Consider the following 12251-nt stretch of genomic DNA (forward strand, 5'->3'; position numbering starts at 1 on the left):
GCACAGCTTGTTAGAATCCAGATCTCATGGCTTTTAATCCAGAAATATTTCTTGGTTTGGGAGTTGTTTTTCATTGTTGCTGTTGGCCAGTAATTATGGTACTCTGGTGAAAAGGCTGTTTTATAGGTCAGTTATTTGGAAAGGCCATTTTCCGTTTGTTTATTACTGAATAGATGTGCTTGCCTTGTTCATTTGGCAATGCCCTGAGCTCCTCAATCTCTCAGTCCCTTCTTTTAGAAACGATGGTTTGCCTACAGGATGCCAGGTGCTTTTCTCAGGGCCTTGCTCCTGTTATATTTGATTTCTCTGTCAACCTTTTTACACTACTACATACACCCAGAGTGAGAGAAAAAAGGGAGAAGAGAAAGAAAGCAAAAGGAAACAAGAAAAGGAAGTTGAAAGCAAAAGAAGAAAGAAGGAAGGAAGGGAGGGTGGAAAGAAGGAAGGGAGGAAGGGAAGGAGAGATGTTGAAGATTACCAGTGGTATATACAGGAAAATTAATAAGATATCCTTTGTTAAATTTTAATACTTCCAGTCATGTCTGTTATTAAGGAATCCAAAAGTGATTAAAAGCAATCTCCTTTCCTTCTCCTCTGCTCTCCCTACTCCTACCCTACTACCCCCCAGGTTATACTTCACAGCATCTTCTTGGATGATGACATAAAAGTCTGGCATTATGTTTCTTTAAAATTTTTCTGCCTTTTGTGGGGTTTGTTTGCCAACCACCCCTCTTATCCTACCTGCAATTTCCTCATTCCTTGTTTTATTTTTGGAAGAATACACCTACCTGGACACTCATTTCTTTTTTACCTTCCAAGTAGTCTAGTTGAAATGTGTTGACCTTGACCCCTATTGGCAGAACTGCTCAGCTGACCCATCGACTCTTGAGAAATAATAAGTAGTTGTAGTTTTAAAGTGCTACATTTTGGAGTGATTTGTTATGTAGTTTTGTTGTGGCAATAAATAACTGATACAGATAATGTGGTGGTCTTGATGAATACAAGAGTGCCTGGCCCATAAGTAGCCACACGATAAATGTTGGACTGGAATGAACTGGCAAATGGAGTAAATATTCATCAATAGGGGCTTAATTAAATATGTTGTGACATAGCCTAACAATGGAACACAATGCAGGTATTAAAAACAGTGAATAAAAATTCAACGAGTTGATGGCTTAGGATTTGTGCATTTGTCTGTCTGTGTATGATATTACATATCAGTAAAGAAAGCCTGTATACAAAGCACCAGGTATCATATGATACCCTTTTAATATTAAAAAATCTACATTGTATATATTCATAGGAAAGTATCTGGAAGTACATATACCAAGATGTTGACAATGGTTCTTTAGGTAGAATCATAACAGGTAATTTAAAATTTTTTCTATACTTCTTTATTTGAAAACATTCAACTTATTTTTTATAATAACAAGAGAGTAAGGTGCTAAGATACTTTTTTCCTGAGTCCAGGACACATGGGGTGAGCTACCCTGATACGACATTTTCTCTTTCTCTCCCCAAAGCACACTGAAGATCTTGAAGGGCACACAGAGACAGGGAAGGCAACAGAGGCAGGCTTTGTTGGACACCAAATGAATGTACTGAGCCATTGTTCCAAGACAGCTCTGTATTTTGAAGCTCAGCATGGGCCAAATTCAACTGCCAGATGAAATATGTGATTCTTCTGGCATTGTCAGAAGTGGCAAATGGATTGTCTCCTCCTAAATGTGGTGTGACTGTGGGGCCCTATCAAGGTGACTCTCCCATCAACCAAAGGTAGCAAGTAATGGCACACTTGCCATGACCTCTACTTGTCTGCTTTCTGTGTCACTGCCTCAATCATGCCCCTCCTCTTGCCTTGTCTTGGTGAGGAGCGCCTGGCCAGCAGCCCTGCCTACCTCTCTCTTCTGGCCCTAGCACCTTGCCCCAGCCCATGTGGTTCCAGCAGGCTCCACTTCAAGGGACCCACCCTCTAGGGCACAATGTAGATTCATGATCCAAGCATTGCCAACCAGAGGGCTTCTTCTCCGAGAGTTTATACACGGACCCTGAGGTCAGCAAGCAAGAATGAAATAAGCCAGAGTTCTCTGCAGCCATCCCCTTTTCACCTCTCTCAGTTATGGATGAACTTATCTGTAAAATGGGAAAAAGAAACAACAAAAGAAGCACAGCTGAGAGAAACACCAAAAGAAAGAGTTGAAGACATTGTTTGAATTCCTGCATCCAGTAGTGTCCAAAGCCAGTGCCAACCCTGGAATTCCTAGCTACAAGAGCCAATGGAGTCCCTTTTGCTTTAGTTTGAGGTGGGCTCCTGTCACTTGCCACAGAAACTAGGAGAAAGCACAGTGTCTGTGCTGCAGCAAGGGAGGGCTAAAGTCCTCAGGGACAACCAATAAAGCATGAGAGCCAATGAATAAATACTTGAGGTGAGCAATTACAGCAGGCATTCTTTACATTTCTTAGAGATCCAAGCAAAATGTATCCCCAGTGGCCTGAAGTGGTCATATATATTATTATTTTTAATTAATATAGTTAATAGCCTGTAGGCAGCTCAGAAAAAATCTCAGAGTCATTAAGTGTTAAAGAACATTTGAGACCATTTGCCTCAGCATCTAGTGCAGCTCCGGATATGCACAGCATGGAGGGCAGGGAACTAACATTTGGTGAGCACCTACTATGGGTTAGGACCTGTGCTGGACATTTTCACATATTTATTCCTCCCCATGATCTTGGATGATGGGTATTAATACTCTCATTTTGGAGATTGGGAAACTTGCCTAAGGTTCATACAGAGCTTCTTTGGCGCTCTCAATCATGACTGTTCCCTTGCATCCATCCCCTCTGTTAAGAACTGAGATTAGCATTTAGGAAGTTATAGCTGGTGCAGTGGACACCTTAGATGCCCTGTGTCACATCTCTTGACATATCTCTGATTTCAGTGCACTTATGATGTGGCCTCTTTCCCAGATCTCAAGCACGCAGCAGCCATCATTTCACTATCTGCCGCGGGACTGTTTGCACAGAGGCAGGAGCTTGCTCAGCCTAGGAGAAAGCACAGTGTCTGTGCTGCAGTGAGGGAGGGCTAAAGTCCTCAGGGACAACCAATGGAGCATGGGAGTCAATGAATAAATACTTGAGGTGAGCAATTACGGGAAGCATTCTTTACATTTCCTAGAGAGCCAAGCAAAATTTAGCCCTAGTTGTCTGAAATGGCCAATTGCCAAATTCATCTTTATATTGACTTTTCCTTCTTCGTGTTGCAGGCTGACTGATCTCTCATTCCCATTTCCTGGAATCACCTCCCAAATAAACTAACTGCATACTAGTCCTTGTCTCAGGCTCTGACAGTGGGGGATTCCAAACTGGAAATGAAGACCATCTTGTGTACTGACTAGTGAAGGAAAAGGTTACTGTTTTGAAGTCTGTAAGAAAATAAGCTCAGCTTAAACTAGCAAGAGGCCTTGAAACAGAGTGAGCAATTCCAAGCTAGGAACTGTATTAAGAAATAGTCTCTTATATAGAACCCCTTTGAGAAAATATACTCAAAGTCTATAACTTAAAAATGCCTGAAAGGAAATACATCAAGATATTAATTATTATAATTCAATATATATTATTATAGTATTGTATTAATTATTCTACTCTTCTGAGTAAATTTTCAATGGACATTCCCCAGATCTTCCTCACTTCTCTTACCTATGTCTTGATCTGCCCCCTGGGGATTCACAATTCTTGTCACTGTAGCTAATAATCTTTTTTTTTTTTTTTTTTCTGTGACTCAAATTAGGTAGAAGATACTTTAGCCATCATTCTCTGCTTGGAAGGCAGCACAGCATGTTAGTTCAGAGTATGGTATGGGCAACAAAAGAAGGTCAAATTCTAGTCATCTGGGTCACTTGGTCCGTCACCCAGGTTTTGCTATGGAAACAACTGCTTGTGATCGTTAATTTTTAAATGTTGACTAGGCTAAGGGATACTGAGATAGCTGGTAAAACATTATTTCTGGATGTGTCTGTGAAGATGTTTCTGGAAGAGATTAACAGACTGAGTATAGAAGATCCACTCTTACCAATGTGGGAGGGCATCATCCAGTCCACTCAGGGCCCAGAGAGGACAAAAAGGCAGAAGAAAAGCGAATTTGCCCTCTCTTCTGGTGCTGAAACATCCACCTTCTGGCTGGCCTTTGAACTTCAGGATTTATACTACCCTAGGACACCCACCCTCCCAATCCCCCATCCCATTTCTCAGGCCTTCAGGCTTGGGCTGAATCATACCACTGGCTCCCCTAGTTCTCCAGCTCAAAGACAGCAGACTGGGGGACTACTCAGCTTCCATAATCATATGAGCCAATTCCCATAATGAATACCACTCCCCCACTCTGTTTCTCTGGAGAACCATTATTAATGATCAATACAACTCCAAAACTTAGTGGCTTAAAACTGCAAAGATTAATGCATGGCTTATGCAACATGTACATCTTGATGGGGGTGGGAAAGGGGGCTCTGCCCATAGCTCCCACAGTAGGACCTAGCCTGCAGAGTGCCACTATCTGGAACATTAGTGGACACTGTGGCAGAGTGAAAAGGAGGCAAAGCTCATGCAAAGTCTTCCATCTGAAAGTGACATATGCTGCTTGTTCATGTTTCATTGGCCAAAGACAGTCATGTGGTCATGCACAAGTTTCACTGAAAGGGAAAGGGCAATCTGCCTTGCAGATAAGAAAGGAGAAAAAAAAGGAGGAGATTTTGAAAAACGTCTATCCAATTTGGACAATCATTTAACCTATGCTTCAGTGTTCTCATCACATATTGTGGGGATATCCACTTTACAAGGTTATTATGAGGGTTAAATGTGAAACTGTAAAGTACCTGGCACATAGCCATTACTCAATAAATGCTATTTTGACAGTGATACTTTGTTTACCTGAAATATAATATTAAGATTTACTCCAATCTTTCCTACATCTCTGGGAGTAAAAAACTCTTGAAACTTTTTCCAGAGGTTGCATTTTCCGGTCTTTAAAAATGAGTCCAGTGCCTTTTTCCCGAATTTTTCCAAATTCTGACCATCCTCAGATATGGGTTCTAGCTTAGTGCTCCTCACACAGAAAGGTTCTAGTAAGGAATTAGAAAATACTTTCTGCTTTCCGGCCGGGCGCGGTGGCTCACGCCTGTAATCCCAGCACTTTGGGAGGCCGAGGCGGGCGGATCACAAGGTCAGGAGATCGAGACCACGGTGAAACCCCGTCTCTACTAAAAATACAAAAAATTAGCCGGGCGCGGTTGTGGGCGCCTGTAGTCCCAGCTACTCGGGAGGCTGAGGCAGGAGAATGGCGTGAACCCGGGAGGCGGAGCTTGCAGTGAGCCGAGATCGCGCCACTGCACTCCAGCCTGGGCGACAGAGCGAGACTCTGTCTCAAAAAAAAAAAAAAAGAAAATACTTTCTGCTTTAAAGAAGAGCTACACAAATATTAAATGAGAATAATTATATTTATTATTTACAGCAAATATTCTAGTAGTCAGAAAAACTCAGCATAAGTTCATTAGAACAGTATGGGCCACATTAGAAAGAACATATTATCATTATGTTTGAAAAACTAGGACTGGGTACAAAGTTACTATGATAGTATGGGCTCAGTTGGCCAAGTATGTTATTACAGTTTCAATGGAACCATTATCTTGTCAACAGAATACACAGTGAAACCTGCAGGGGCTTCCTCTGGCTTCATGACAGTGAGTAAACTCTGGCTTTCCCTAGGGAAGGCAGGGGCCTGGTAGGGTCTGAGGAAGAGCCTGAGGCATAGACTGTGCCCACCCTCCCCTTCTCCCTCCACTCATCCCAGTTTTTGGTTTAGAAAGCCAGCATTTTGAATATGTAGTCACAAGACTTTCTCGTTGTCCTTAGGTTGGGTTGCTGCCCACCCCCCCCTCCCACCGCCCTCCTTGTTCCCATATGAAGGTCATTGACCCCTAGTTTTATAAGGTGTTTATTCTTGCAGAATTTGGATCAGGGACTCTTTCTGTTCAGCAAATGATTCAGTGCATGTGGACCCTGGGGTTGTTTACATTTTCAGGAACTGCTATTGCGAAACTAAAAAGGTTTATTTTACGTAGTGGTATTGCTTTTGCCAGATGAATTCATTTGCTCGTTATTTTTAAAATGTGCTTTCCCTTAGCTCCTTAGAGAAGCTCTGGTCTCCTCTTGCTTGTGTGGGTCTAGGCCAGGAAAAAAAAAAAAAATGCTGAGGCTATTAATGGAAGCCAGAGAAAATGTCTAGCCAAGGTGGATCAAAGAAGGTTCTCAGTTTTGACCCAAAACCCTTTAACTTCCTGAATGCTGGGCTAGCATACAAACTGGTCCTGGCTGCAGCAGCTTAAATGGCTCATGTGCCTAGAACCAGGAAGACCATGCATGAGTTTCAAACTGCTCCTACAGGTATGTGTGGAAAGGGGACCCCTACGACTGAGTATTCATCCGGAAGAAACTTCCCTGGCTGCCAGTTGGAAGCACCACAGTCCAGCAGCAGTGAGACTGCTGGAGGCAGTCAGATCGCAAAGCACAAACCCTCTACCTCATCGGGGTCAAGTGGCCTGAAATGATTCATCAAGCTGCTTTGCAAACATTTTATTTAACAATTGATATTTAGAAATAATTTTTTATGACGCAGTTTCTTCTCTTTTGGAGGTATCAGAGACCCCTTTGAGAATCGGAGGAAGGCTATGGAGAAATATCTGATGAAGTCTGTGGGGAAAAAAACTGCCATCCAGAAAAATGTATATATGCAAGCTGTTCCTTAAAATGTAAGTGGTATCATTGTGATGACATCCAAAAATTGTCAGGGAAGTCCATAAATCCCCTTGCTTCAGAATTTGGGGAAACTTTAAACCTCAGATTAATGGTATGTAGATACTATTCATTCATTCAGTAGCACTATGTTGGAAGTTGGAAATACAATCATGTATAAGACAAGGACCCAGCCTTGTGGAGCTCACAGTCTAATGGGAGACAAAACAAACCCATAAAATGATGCATGATAATGAGTTAAGTGCTATGCTAGAACTGTAAGTGTAGAAGAAAACAAGAGCCCTAAGTAGAGTGTAGTTAATTCAATATATATTTAATAAATGCATTATGTGCCAGGCAGTTGGGAATAAGCTGGTGCACAGACAAGATCCCTATCCCATGGAGCTTAAAGTCTGGAATACTCTCAACTCAAAGTTGGAGGAGAGACCTGGAAGAACATGATGCCCACCTAAGGTGAATCCTGACTGACAAAGTTCATCCAGGTGAAGTGGGTAAGCGTACTGCAGGTAGTGGGAGCAGCACACACACAGGACCAGTAAGAGCAAGGTGAGTCAGGGGGAACTACAAATACTTCATCAGGGCTCTTTGAAGGCAGGAGCAGTGAGAGACAAAGGGGGAGAGGTGTGCTGGGGGCAGATCCCCGAGGCTCCTGTGCTTCACCATGGATTGTGGGTTGAAGGTTATCAATGAGGGCTTTTTAAGGCAAGTCAGGAGTTTCATATTAAAAAGATCACTCTACCATAAATGGAGAAAATTGGGCAAAGGGGAGGGGATGGCCAGTGGGTGAAATCATGGAGACTAGAACGAAGGAAGCTGTTGAATTAATCTGGATAAGAAATGATAAGGTCCTAATAGTGGCAGTGGAGATGGAGTAAAGTGGATGATGGGAAAAATGGGATGAGGCCTCTGGAGAGTAGCTCACAGGCAATTTTTTTCATTCCCTATAATGACATTTGCCTAAGGCAACACACTCTGCTACTTGCAATGAGGTAGTGACAGGCTCAAGCTAAGAAAATAATCTTGTTACTGACATGGTATCACTGGGAATCATGGCTGTAAAATTGTAGTTTAATAATCAAATTTTGGAACTCTACATTTAATTGCTTAATGGTGAGGATTATGACAGCAATAATCCTGATAATAGCTGTAACCCAATTTTATTGTGCACTTACTCTGTGCCAGTTACTGTTCCAAGCATTCTGAATTTATTAACTCACTTAATTTTCAAATGATTCTATCGGGTAGGTTCTATTCTTACTCTTAAAGAATAGATGAGGACACTGAGGCAGCACAGAGAGGTTAAATACAGCTAGGAAGTGAGAAAATAAGGATTTGAGCCTTGGAAATCTGGTTCTAGGACCCAAACTTCCAAAAATTCTACTATCAACTTACAATGACAAACATAAATGATGGTCCTTCTCCATAAAACTCGATATGAGCATTAAAATCGACTTTTTACCATTTGTTATGAACACTCTGAACAATCACAATAAAAAGTAGTGTGGAGACACTATTCACATCTCTAAAAACATCTTAGGAGGGATACATGAAGCAAAACGCTGGGTGTGAGTGTTTTTGCAGATTCAGGCTCCAAAGAACAAAAAAGCAGAAAAAACAAACAATGGTGTTTTCAAACAATGAATGTTGTTTTCCTTTAGCCATAAGGGAATTTTAAAACTTGACAAACCCATTCAGCTTTCAAAGCATTCCACATTCCCCACCCACAAGCAAATGCCAGAAGGTGCCAGTTTGAGCCAACTCAGCTCAGGAATGACTTTCTAAATACTGGATCAGATTTCTTGAATGTCCGTACTCCACAGATGGATACTTACTATTGTCCTAATTGGTCTCATGAAAAGTACTTAGCAATTTATCAAGCAATTAATTTAACAAAAACATTTCAGCAAGAAATGAGATGGTGTGGCACAAATGCAGAAACAGAAATTTCAAAAGATTGAAATTTATTACTTCAAAAAGATTAAAAAATTGCTGCCTAAAATCTTTTAACTTTAGAGCTAGGTTGTGCATAGGCTTAATTTTTAATGAATTAATTTTTAATTCATTAATTTTTAATGAATAATCTTCTGGAAAAATAAGTTTTTGATTATATAAAGAAAGCAATTTCTTTGATTTGCAGGAAATAATTCTTTTGGGGTAAAACAAATAAATTAATGTACTCATTACATCCATCCAGCTAACATTTACTGGAATCATGCCGTGTGCCCAGCACCATGCTAGGCACTGAGATACAAAAATGAAAAAGACAAGAATCTTGTTCTTTAGCCTAGGTGGGGAGACAGATAAGCAAAGGAATAGTGTAATAAATACAACAAAAGAAATATGTACTAGCTAGACCTGTGGGAAGAAAGGTTACAAAGATCAACAGAAACTGTGTGCTAGAATTTTGGACCTAATTCTGTAAGAGTTGGAGAGTCATTAAACAGAAGTGATCGCCAGATTGAATTTTAGAAGGATCATGCTGTTATCAACGTGAAGAATGGGCTGTAGTAGGGAAACATCAAAGGCAGATTCTGTTCCACTCTTCATAAAAATCGTCCCACAGCACTCTGATACCCTTTTTGCTCTCTAATCCATTTCTCCTTTTCCCCCAAATACAGATAATTTAGAAATTATTTAATCTTTTAAAAGCATTGTTTTCCAAGTTTTTGAGGTTTTCCCAGATATTTGTTATTGGTTAATAATTTAATTCCATTGTGGTCAGAGAACATATTTTCTATGACTTGAATCCTTTTAAATTTATCAAGATTTGTTTTACGGCTCAAAATACAGTCTATCTTGGTACATGTTTCATGTACTCTTAGAAAGAATGTGTCATTTATTGTTGGGGACTGCTGTGCTCTACAAATGTCATTTAGGTCAAGTTGGTTGATAGTTTTGTTCTAATCATCTATATCCTTACTGATTTTGTGTATTCTTGTTCTACTAAACATTGAGAGGATATTAAAATCTCAACATAATTGTGGATTTGTCTACTTCTTATAGTTCTATCAGTTTTTGCTTCATGTATTTTGATGCAGTTATGAGGTGAAAAAACATTTAGGATTGTTATATCCTTTTGTTGAACTGACTCTTTTATCATTATGAAATGATCATTTTTACCCCTGGTAATATTCTTTGCTCTGAAATCTATTTTGTTTCATATTGTCACTCCAGCCTTCTTCTGATTTTCAATATGATGTATCTTTTCTCCATCCTTTTACTTTTTTAATCTGTTTGTCCTTTATTTTTAAGGTGTGTTTCCTGTTGGCAGTATTTGGTTGGGTCTTGCTTTTTTATCTGATCTGAAATTCTGACTTTTTAAGGACATTTCTAAAATCAAAAAATAAAAGTTGTATATATTTATAGCATACAACATGATGTTCTGAAGTAAGTATGCATTGTGAAATGACTGAAGTTAATTAACATACACATTACCTCACATATGTATTTGTAGTGAGAACACTTAAAAGATACTGTTAGCAATTTTCAAGTGTACAATACATGTTGTTGGTTATAGTCACATTGCACAATAGATCTCTTGAGCTTATTCCTCCTATCTAACTGAATAAGTTGTACAACAGATCTCTTGAACTTATTCCTCCTATCTAACTTTGACCAACATCTTCCCAGCCCACTGCCTCTCCCCAGCACCTGGTAACCATGTTTTTACTCTCCGCTTCTATGAGTTCCAGGTTTTTCGATTCTGCATGTGAGAGAGATCATGTGGCATTAACAAGCTCTAACTTTTGGCCGGGCGCGGTGGCTCAAGCCTGTAATCCCAGCACTTTGGGAGGCTGAGACAGGTGGATCACGAGGTCAGGAGATCGAGACCATCCTGGCTAACATGGTGAAACCCCGTCTCTACTAAAAAATACAAAAAAAAACTAGCCGGGCGAGGTGGCAGGCGCCTATAGTCCCAGCTACTCGGGAGCCTGAGCCAGGAAAATGGCGTGAACCCAGGAGGCGGAGCTTGCAGTGAGCTGAGATCCGGCCACTGCACTCCAGCCTGGGCGACAGAGCGAGACTCCGTCTCAAAAAAAAAAAAAAAAAAAAAACTCTAACTTTTAATTGGGGTGTTTTGAACATTTATATTTAAATATCTTTAAAAGATAATTGACTGTTTAAGTAAAAAAATGACAATAAAGTGTGGAGTTTATAATGTATGTAGAAGTAAAAATGTAAGACCATAACAGCAAAAAGGCAACAGCAGTAAGTTTCTTAAGCTATATGTCAAGTAGTATATAAACTGGTAAATTACAAAGAGGTATAACCCTAAAACAACCACTAAAATAAATCAGAGTTCTAGTTAATAAGACAACAGAGAAGACACAGTAAAATTAAAAAAAAATCCAAAAGAAAGGAGAAAACAAAAAGAACAAAGAGAAAACAGCAAGATGACAACTTTAACCTACCATGCCAATAATCATCTTAAATGTTCTAAATGCCCCAATTACAAGCTAGAGATTGTCAGATTGGATGAAAAAGCATTCATGAAGCCCTGGTCAGGTACTGAACTAACGATCTTATAAGGTCTCATTAAACCCACTGGTGAAGTATGTATTATCATTCCGTTTCAAATATTTACAAAATGAACCTTGCATAGGTTAAGTAACTTCTCCAAGCAGCACAGCAGGGATTCACACTTGGGCTCTGAATAGTGCAAACAGACCTGTAAAACCTGCTTCCCTACTCTCCTTTCAATTCAACTAAACTGAGTACCAGTTACATGGAGTTAATAAGTTAGGAGCTGTGCCCATGGCAATGACTGTAACTGTCTGGGATGAAATCCACCTTTACCAGCTGTGTGACCTTGGGCTGTATATTACACATCTTTAAGCTTTAGTTTCCTCCTTTGTAAAATGGAAATAATAATACTAGTCCCATAGTGTTACTGTGTGTTAACTGGAGGTGGTGGACTGTTTTTGCTACTTTAAGCTATACCCTACAGATCATAGAAGAAATATCAATTTGTGCAATTCTACATCAAAATCAAAATAGTGTTATATAAATGTGACCTGTTTAACCTGTAGCATTACAGAAATATACTACAGAAGTAACTATCTCATATTTATAGTATTATATGAAGTTTTGGTTTCTTCTTTGAGAATCATAGTGATATGATCAATTAGTCTTCTTTTAAAGAAACCTCTCATCTCAACTATTCTATTTTCAAAAAAAGTATTTTTCTTGGAGTGAAAATGTCAAACCTATTCCTAGCTTTGCAGATGAAAGTGTTTAGACTCCTTGGACTCTTACTTTGGATACATGTATTAGATACCTGGGATGAACAACTTCAGTTTAGGTTATATTAATATTATAATAATAGGAATTTTAAAAACAATTTATCAAAATAGTATTTTACATTTGAAATATTAATATATAATTTGAAAAATCAAAATGAAATCCAGAGAGTTAAGCAGAAAGCTTTTTTTTAACATAGATTACAT

The sequence above is a fragment of the Papio anubis genome, chromosome 13, assembly GCF_008728515.1.
Source record: "Papio anubis isolate 15944 chromosome 13, Panubis1.0, whole genome shotgun sequence".
In the NCBI taxonomy this organism is placed as follows: domain Eukaryota; kingdom Metazoa; phylum Chordata; class Mammalia; order Primates; family Cercopithecidae; genus Papio; species Papio anubis.